Below are 9,055 nucleotides of genomic sequence, written 5' to 3'. Positions count from 1 at the left end.
TCTCAGTTCAAAGATCTATTTTCCTTTTTCCAGTTCTTCTGTAATTGATAGTCCCTAAAAAACATAATAAAATTCAATCTACCATACAATAATGAAGAAATGTCTCTTTTGACTACATAATCTTTTCCTATGGGATAAACCTTGAGAGTATGCACAATAATGTCTCCCCCTCCAACTAGATGGAAAAGACTTTTCAAACCCACTATTTTCAAAGATTATGCATGCAAAGTACTAGCCTTCCTCTGAAGAATAGTCAATACTCATCCATATTCTCCCACGCAAGTCCATTTTCCAATTAGCTATCTTCCAAGATAAAAATGGGCAACAAAAGCATGTTTCACTTCGGTAGCCTTGAGATATGTATGAAGTCTAAGAATACTGTATACACATTTTGATGAGAAGCTTTAATGAGTTTTAAGTACCTTGGAAACCATATGCATTTTCACCAGGAATTTCATAAGAAGGACTTCTAAACTCAGTAGTCCTAGGTTATGGAATTTTTTCCTAATATCTACCTTATTCCTCAACAGTTAAATAAAAGTTTTATTGTTCTGGTTTGTCAAACTTGACCACTTTGAGATTAAGGGTACAATATTAATATGTAATTGTGAAAAAGTTTAAGTACCCTTTCAATAAAACATACCAAATATCTATCCTCTTATGTGAAATAACTATCACTGTCTTATTATAAAGTGACATTTAAGTTTACCATTAGCCATCATCTGACCTATTTGTATTCAGATGTATTCTAACAAATTTTCAGGAAGAGCAACTACAGGTATCTGGCAGTGATCTAAAAAGCCAAAGTATTAGATTCTTATTTCACATGTAAAAAAGCATCAATTGCACTGTGCTTAGAAAGTTATTTACAACATATGGCTCTCTTTGGTAGCATCTTCTTTTTTTTAACCACAAGCTTATATATTGATTTTACCTGCTTTCCCTGTTTTCTCCAAATCAATAATATTTAGATAATAACAATAATACACTGAAAACAATGTACAGAACTTAACATGTACCAGGCATTATCATACTTATATGATACTGAGGAGAATAATCCATTTTGAAATCAAGATAAGGTTCATTTTCACTTAACAATCTAACTACTTCTGTAGCATATTCTACAGAAAGAACTGCTTCACGATGACACTTTGTGGGAGAAAATGAATCTCTCATTAAGCTTACTTTTTTTTCTTTGCTAACAGTTCTCATTTCTCTTTTAAAATAGCCAAAGGTTTCAACCAGTTGAGGTGCTGCTGCCTTTGCTTGAGTTAAACTTTAACAAGCTAAGCTTTTCAAGCCACGTGAAACGTCATCAAATGCTTCTAAACCTTAGGAGGAGGAACAAAGGTCGGAATACCAGACCTTGCTATAGTAGAGTCTGGGGAAGAATGCTCAGGAAGTCTGCGTGTAGTCAGCCACAAAGCCAGTTTCGGTTTGCAGTCTACACCAGATGGTGACTACACTGAGTCCTTGATTACACACAGGTCCCATGCTGGGTGCTAACTAAAGTACTACTAAAGAGCAGGCTCCTGGGATAAACAATCTGCTTTTTCCAAAAGTCCTTGAGAAGCACTACCTTCAAGCCAACATTATAGGGCTTGCTTGCCGAGAACATCCTTTTAGAACTACTTTTGATCATTTTACTTTTAGTTTTCCATAATGGCAATAATATATTTAAAAGACACCTTTAAATTTATTTTAAAAAGGAGTACAGCATGCTAGTTAGTTAAGTTAGCAACAGAGGGAGAGAGAAAAAGAACTGAAAGAGATGACTTGTTGTTGGGAAACAAGAATTAGAAGGAGGAAAAGACTAGGAAAGGAACCAAACTCTGCAGTACCATTTATTCTTAAAAATCACGTCCATATATTGTATTGGTTAAAATTTTCAATTTAAAAAAGAAGGCAACATCACTGGCTCAAGATGGTGGGTAAAAGAACACTTCAATACTATGTTTCTCCCCTTCAAAGAAGCTGAAGAACTTCAGCTGACTTCTATTTTCTTCAAATATCATTGGATAGAATTTCTTGCCAGGTGCTTTGAAGATAAATAAATAAATGCTGTCAGTTTGTTAGTGCTGATCTGACTGTGTATCCCTCCATTTCATCAGAACTCGATATTACGGCTATTCACTTTGTCAAAAGGGCTTCTCAGGTGGAGCTAGTGGTAAAGAAGCTGCCTGACAATGCAGGAGACATAAGAGACTTTTCTGGGTCGGGAAGATCCCCTGGACGAGGGCATGGCAACCCACTCCAGTATTCTTGCCTGGAGAACCGCATGGACAGAGGACCCTGGTGGGCTATAGTCCACGGGGTCGCAGACAGTCAGACACGACTAAAGTGACTTAGCATGCATTCATTCTGTCAAAAATCTCAGAAAATTGGTGCATTCCATTTTAAGGCTGTAAGCTTTATTTTGTACATGCATATCCAATCTTTTCTATGAAAGTGTCATAGTTTTAGATCAGTTAACCCTTTCATCTAATATCCCTTTCAAATCTAATATCCCTTTCATCTAATATCAAATCTAATATCCCTTTCATCTAACATCCCCTTCAAATCACCTATATCCAAGTCAAAAATCATGTGAGATGTTATAGGAACTCTCAGCTCTCCTACAACAGAGAGGCCCCATTCTTCCCAGGTGCACCCCTCTACACCTAAAAAGCCCTAGACAAAACACAACAAACCAGCACACTAAGTCTCTGAAAGGTAGAGGAAGTGAGCTGCCTAGGAGCCTTAAGACTTGAATGCTGGGTAGTGCGTTTCCTGGCCTCATTATCTCAGACAGGATGCTGTCAAAGCCTCCAATCTGGTACTGCCAACAGGAACAGATCCCCACCCCTACCCTAGTCCAAAAAAAGAGCCTTCTTCCCCAAGCTAAAGTACCAGGGAAGAGTGGGCCACACACATCTTACTCTAGCAAAACACCAATGGAAAAACGGAACCCCTCTTCCCACAATGGTTTCAGCAGGATCCATTGGGAAAGTGAACTTCCCCCTCCTCAACCTCTTAGAAGCAAGCTGAGTGCACTGATCTAATCAACATCTATAAACCATTCCACCCAATAGCAGAATAAACATTTTTTCCCCAAGCACCCATCAGACATTCATCCAAACAGACTAGATCTTAGACCATAAAACAAACCTCAACAAATCTAAAAGAACTGAAATCATACAGAGAATTTCTCTGATCATAATGAAAATCTAATTAGAAATCAGTAACACTAAGACAACAGCAAAATCTCCAAACAAGTGAAAACTCAACAAAACACTTCTAAATAATAAACAGGTCAAAGACAAGAGATCAAATTGCCAACATCTGCTGGATCATTGAAAAAGCAAGAGAGTTCCAGAAAAACATCTATTTCTGCTTTATTGACTATGCCAAAGCCTTTGACTGTGTGGATCACAAGAAACTGTGGAAAATTCTGAAAGAGATGGGAATACCAGACCATCTGACCTGTCTCTTGAGAAACCTGTATGCAGGTCAGGAAGCAACAGTTAGAACTGGACATGGAACAACAGACTAATTCCAAATAGGAAAAGGAGTACGTCAAGGCTGTATATTGTCACCCTGCTTATTTAACTTATATGCAGAGTACATCATGAGAAACTCTGGGCTGGAAGAAACACAAGCTGGAATCAAGATTGCCGGGAGAAATATCAATAACCTCAGATATGCAGATGACACCACCCTTATGGCAGAAAGTGAAGAAGAACTGAAGAGCCTCTTGATGAAAGTGAAAGAGGAGAGTGAAAAAGTTGGCTTAAAGCTCAACGTTCAGAAAACTAACACCATGGCATCTGGTCCCATCACTTCATAGGAAATAGGGAAACAGTGGAAACAGTGTCAGACTTTATTTTTGGGGGCTCCAAAATCACTGCTGATGGTGACTGCAGCCATGAAATTAAAAGACGCTTACTCCTTGGAAGGAAAGTTATGACCAACCTAGACAGCATATTAAGAAGCAGAGACATTACTTTGCTGACAAAGGTCCGTCTAGTCAAGGCTATGGTTTTTCCAGTAGTCATGTATGGATGTGAGAGTTGGATTATAAAGAAAGCTGAGCACGGGAGAATTGATGCTTTTGAACAATGGTGTTGGAGAAGACTCCTGAGAGTCCCTGGGACTGTAAGGAGATCCAACTAGTCCATCCTAAAGGAGATCACTCCTGGGTGTTCATTGGAAGGACTGATGTTGAAGCTGAAACTCCAATACTTTGGCCACCTCATGCGAAGAGTTGACTCATTGGAAAAGACCCTAATGCTGGGAAGGACTGGGGGCAGGAGGAGAAGGGGACGACAGAGGATGAGATGGTTGGATGGCATCACTGACTCGATGGACATGGGTTTGGGTAAACTCTGGGAGTTGCTGATGGACGGGGAGGCCTGGCGTGCTGCGATTCATGGGGTCACAAAGAGTCGGACATGACTGAGCAACTGAACTAACTAACTAACTAACAAAGAGGAAGTCTCAGAAGAAAAAAATTACATAAAGTTGACTGAATATAGAGGATATCAAAGCATATGGGACACAGTTAAAATAATGATGGGAGAAAACAGCAGCAAATTCTTACAACAGAAAGAGAAAAGTTTTCAAATAAATAATCTAAGTTCTATCTTTTAAAATTCAAGGAAACTTGTTTTTGAAAAGAATCAATAAAATTGAGAAATTTCTTGAAAGACTGACAAAGATATAAAGAGAAGACACAAATAATTAAAATTAGAAATGAGCAGGAAATATCAGTATAGACACTGTAGTCATTAAAAGAACAGGGAATACTATGAATAAGTTTATGTTTGTAAGTATGACAATATATACAAAATGGCCCAATTTCTCAAAATCCCCAAAAAAGATGAAGTACAACCTAAATATTCTTCTAACCATTAAAGAAATTAAGTTTTTACAACTTCTCCCTCAAAAGTACAAACCAGTATCTCTCATGAACTTAAGATACCAAAATCCTCAACAAAATACTAGCCAATCAAATGCTGCTGCTGCTAAGTCGCTTCAGTCGTGTCCGACCCTGTGCGACCCCATAGACGGCAGCCCATCAGGCTCCCCCGTCCCTGGGATTCTCCAGGCAAGAATACTGGAGTGGGTTGCCATTTCCTTCTCCAATGGATGAAAGTGAAAAGTGAAAGTGAAGTCGCTCAGTCATGTCGGACTCTTAGCGACCCCATGGACTGCAGCCTACCAAGCTCCTCTCTCCATGGGATTTGCCAGGCAAGAGTACTAGAGTGGGTTGCCATTGCCCTCTCCTAATCAAATGCAGCAATGCACAAAAAATTATATGCCATAACCTAGTGGGATTTATTCCAGGTATATAAGACTAGACCAAGTACAGTTTATTCCAGGTATGCAAGGCTTGTTCAACGCTCAAAAATCAATGAATGCAATCCACCAGAGGCTAAAGAAGAAAACAAAAAAATCATATGATCACATCAACTGATGCATTAAAAAGCATGTGACAAAGTCAAGTGCCCACTGGTGATAAAAATTCTCAGCACTCTAGAAAGAGAGAGAACCTTCCTCAACTTGGTAACAAACATGACAGTTATCCACATATTAACTTACTTAACAATGACAGACTGAATCCTTCCCTCTAAGATTGGGCACAGGCAAGGATGCCCACTCTTCCCACTACTATTATTCAGCATAGTTCTGAAAGTTCTAGTCATTGCAATAAGGCAAGAAAATGAAATGAAGCACTGAGATTGGAAAGAAACAATTTAAATCATCACTATTTGCAGATAACATTTGGAGAAGGAAATGGCAACCCACTCCAGTATTCTTGCCTAGAGAATCCTGTGGACAGAGGAGCCTGGTGGACTGCCATCTATGGGGTCGCACAGAGTCGGACACAACTGAAGTGACTTAGCATGAATGCATGCATTGGAGAAGGAAATGGCAACCCACTCCAGTATTCTTGCCTGGAGAATCCCAGGGACAGAGGAGCCTGGTGGGCTGCCATCCATGGGGTCACAGAGAGTCGGACACGACTGAAACAACTTAGCAGCAGCAGCAGTAGCAGCAGTAGCAGCAGATAGCATGATTGTCTATACAGAAAATCCCAAGCAATTTATAATAATAAGTGAGTTTACTAAGGTTGTAGAATTCAAAACCAATATACAAAATTCAATCACATTTTGATAGTCTTACAATAAACATGTGGAACCTGAAAGTAAAAACATATTTAGAGTCCATTTGCCACTACATTACTTTTTATAGTCATTCCAAACAAAACAAAATTCTTAGGTATAAAATTAACAAAACATGAGAGGATCTGTATGCTGTAAAGAATAAAATGCTATTAAAAGGGGAAAAAAGACCTAAAAAAGTGGAAAAACAAAGTTCATGAACTGAAAGATTTAACAGGATAAATATAGATTCTCCTTAAATTGATCAATAGGTTTAATGCATTCACATCAAAATCCCAGCAAGTTTTTTTTTTTGATAGAAACAGAGACAAACTTTTTCTAAAATTTGTATGAAAAGACTCTAGAACCTAGAATAGATAAAACAATCTTGAAAAGGAAAATAAAATGGGAGGGATCACTGTACCCAATAGATAGGCATGATATATAGCTTCAGTAAAAAGACAGTGTGGTGTGAACATAGACACTTGGATGGGTGAAACAGAAAACCCAGAAATATACCCACACAAATGTGCTCAACTGAGTTTTTTGACAAAGGAGCAATACTGGACAGAGATAAGTACAAAAAGGAACCTCAACCTAAACCTCACACTTTATATAAAATATAATTTAAAATGGGTCAGATATAAAATGTAAAACTTTTTGAAAAGAATTAGAAAATCTTTGGCATCCAGGGTTAGTCAAAGAATTTTTACACTTGTCAGAAAAAGCACAATCCATAAAGTTCAACAATTGATAAATTCAGCTTCACCAAAATTAAAACTTTTGCTCTTCAAAAGATCATCAGAGAAAATATTTGCAAACCATAATTCTGACAAAAGACTTGTATTTAGAATGTATAAAGAACACTCAAAGCTCAACAGTAAGAAACAACGCAGTAGAAATGGGTAAAAGACAAAACATTTCACTAAAGAGGATACACAGATGGCATTTAGCAGGTGAAAGATGTTCAACATCACTAGTCATTGGAGAAATGCAAACTAAAATCACAAAAGAGATATTACTATATACCTATCAGAATGGCTAAAATGAAAAATAGTGACAACACCAAATGCTGTCAAGGATGCAGAAGAATTGGGAATGTAAAACAGTACAGCTGCTTGGGAAAAGAGAATGGCAATTTCTTACAAAATTAAATATGTACCTATCAAAATAATTCAAAAATTACACTACTGAACATTTATGCCAGGGAAATGAAAACTCATGTTCATGCAGAAACCTGTACACAAATGTTCATAGTAACTTTATTTATAACAGCCAAACCGGGAAATAACTTGGTTACCAAGTTATGGTACATCCAAGATACAGAATACTAGTCACCAATAGAAAGAAATAAATTATTGATACATACAACAATTTGGAACAATCTCAAGGGAATATGTTAGATGAAGAAATCCAAATTCTAGAAGTTAAGTACTCTATGATTCCATTTGTATAGCATTTTTGAGATGACAAAACTATAGAGTGGGGAAACAGACTAGTGTAGTCAGGGGTTAGGCACAGTGTAGGAGAGAGGGGGGTGGCTATGGCTGACTACAGAAGAATTTGCACAAAGGATCCTTGTGATAACAGGACTGTATCTGGGCTGTGATGGCGGTCACCTAAAACTGCAAAGAATTACACACATACCAGCACAAGTTTAACTGGAAAAATCTGAATATCAGTGGACTGTAGCAACATCAATATCCTGATTGTGATATTTACTACAGTTAGGCACGATTTTACATCTAGGTGGGGAATGGGTGCACTGTATTTGGGATCTCTCTGCATTATTTCTTATAAATGTATGTGATATTACAACTAGCTCAAAATGAAAAATTAGTCAATGTAAAGGACTGGGAGGTATTTCTGACAAAAACACAGATAACCTGAACCTAATGATGAACGAAAAGACATCAGACAAGCTCAAATCCAAAACAACTGGATTATAATCTTCAATAATGTCAATGTCATGAAACAGGTTAAAAAAGACATGACAACTGAATACAACAAACAATTTGACTGGACCAATCCAGGATTTTCTTTGCTATAAAGGTCATTAAGACAATTTTACAAAACTTAGAAAAGTTTTGTATATAGATCAGACAATGATATTAATGTTAATTTCATTATCTTGATAATCATACTGTGGCTATATAAGAAAATGTTCTTGCTTTTAGAAAATATACAATGAAGTATTTAAGTGTAAAAGGACATCTTATCCCAAATTTACTCTCAAACAGTTTTTAAAAAAGTATATATAGATGGGGAAACAATGGACACAGTGACAGACTTCATTTTCTTGTGCTCCAAAATCACTGCAGATGGCTACTGCAGCCATGAAATTAAAAGACACTTGCTCCTTGGAAGAAAAGCTATGACCAACCTAGACAGCATGTTAAAAAGCAGAGACATCACTTTGCCAACAAAGGTCCATCTAGTCAAAGCTATCATTTTTCCAGTGGTCATGTATGGATGTGAGAGTTGGACCATAAAGAAAGCTGAGCGCTGAAGAACTGATGCTTTTGAACTGTGGTGTTGGAGAAGACTCGTGAGAGTCCCTCGGATTGCAAGGAGATCCAACCAGTCCATCCTAAAGGAAATCAGTCCTGAATATTCATGGAAGGACTGATGCCGAACCTCCAATACTTTCACCACCTGATGTGAAGAACTGACTCACTGGAAAAGACTGATTCTGGGGAAGATTGAAGGCAGGAGGAGAAGGGGATGACAGAGGATGAGATGGTTGGATGGCATCACTGACTCGATGGACATGAGTTTGAGCAAGCTCCGGGAGTTGGTGATGGACAGGGAAGCCTGGTGTGCTGCAGTCCATGGGGTCGCAATGAGTTGGACACGACTGAGCAAGTGAACTGAATTGAACTGATACACATAGAAAAGGGAACAAGGTAAAA

At 37.9% G+C, this 9,055-nt stretch overlaps 1 protein-coding gene across 3 annotated transcripts in view; it reads right to left on the bottom strand.

The window, feature by feature from the left end:
* Nucleotides 1-9,055, bottom strand: part of RNF130 (ring finger protein 130) — a 189,167-nt gene that overhangs the window by 104,457 nt on the left and 75,655 nt on the right. The window lies entirely within an intron of this gene.

This window comes from Giraffa tippelskirchi, chromosome 6, assembly GCF_054371585.1.
Source record: "Giraffa tippelskirchi isolate mGirTip1 chromosome 6, T2T-mGirTip1v1.2.pri, whole genome shotgun sequence".
NCBI classification, from domain to species: domain Eukaryota; kingdom Metazoa; phylum Chordata; class Mammalia; order Artiodactyla; family Giraffidae; genus Giraffa; species Giraffa tippelskirchi.
This window is presented reverse-complemented; position numbering and strand designations above follow the sequence as displayed.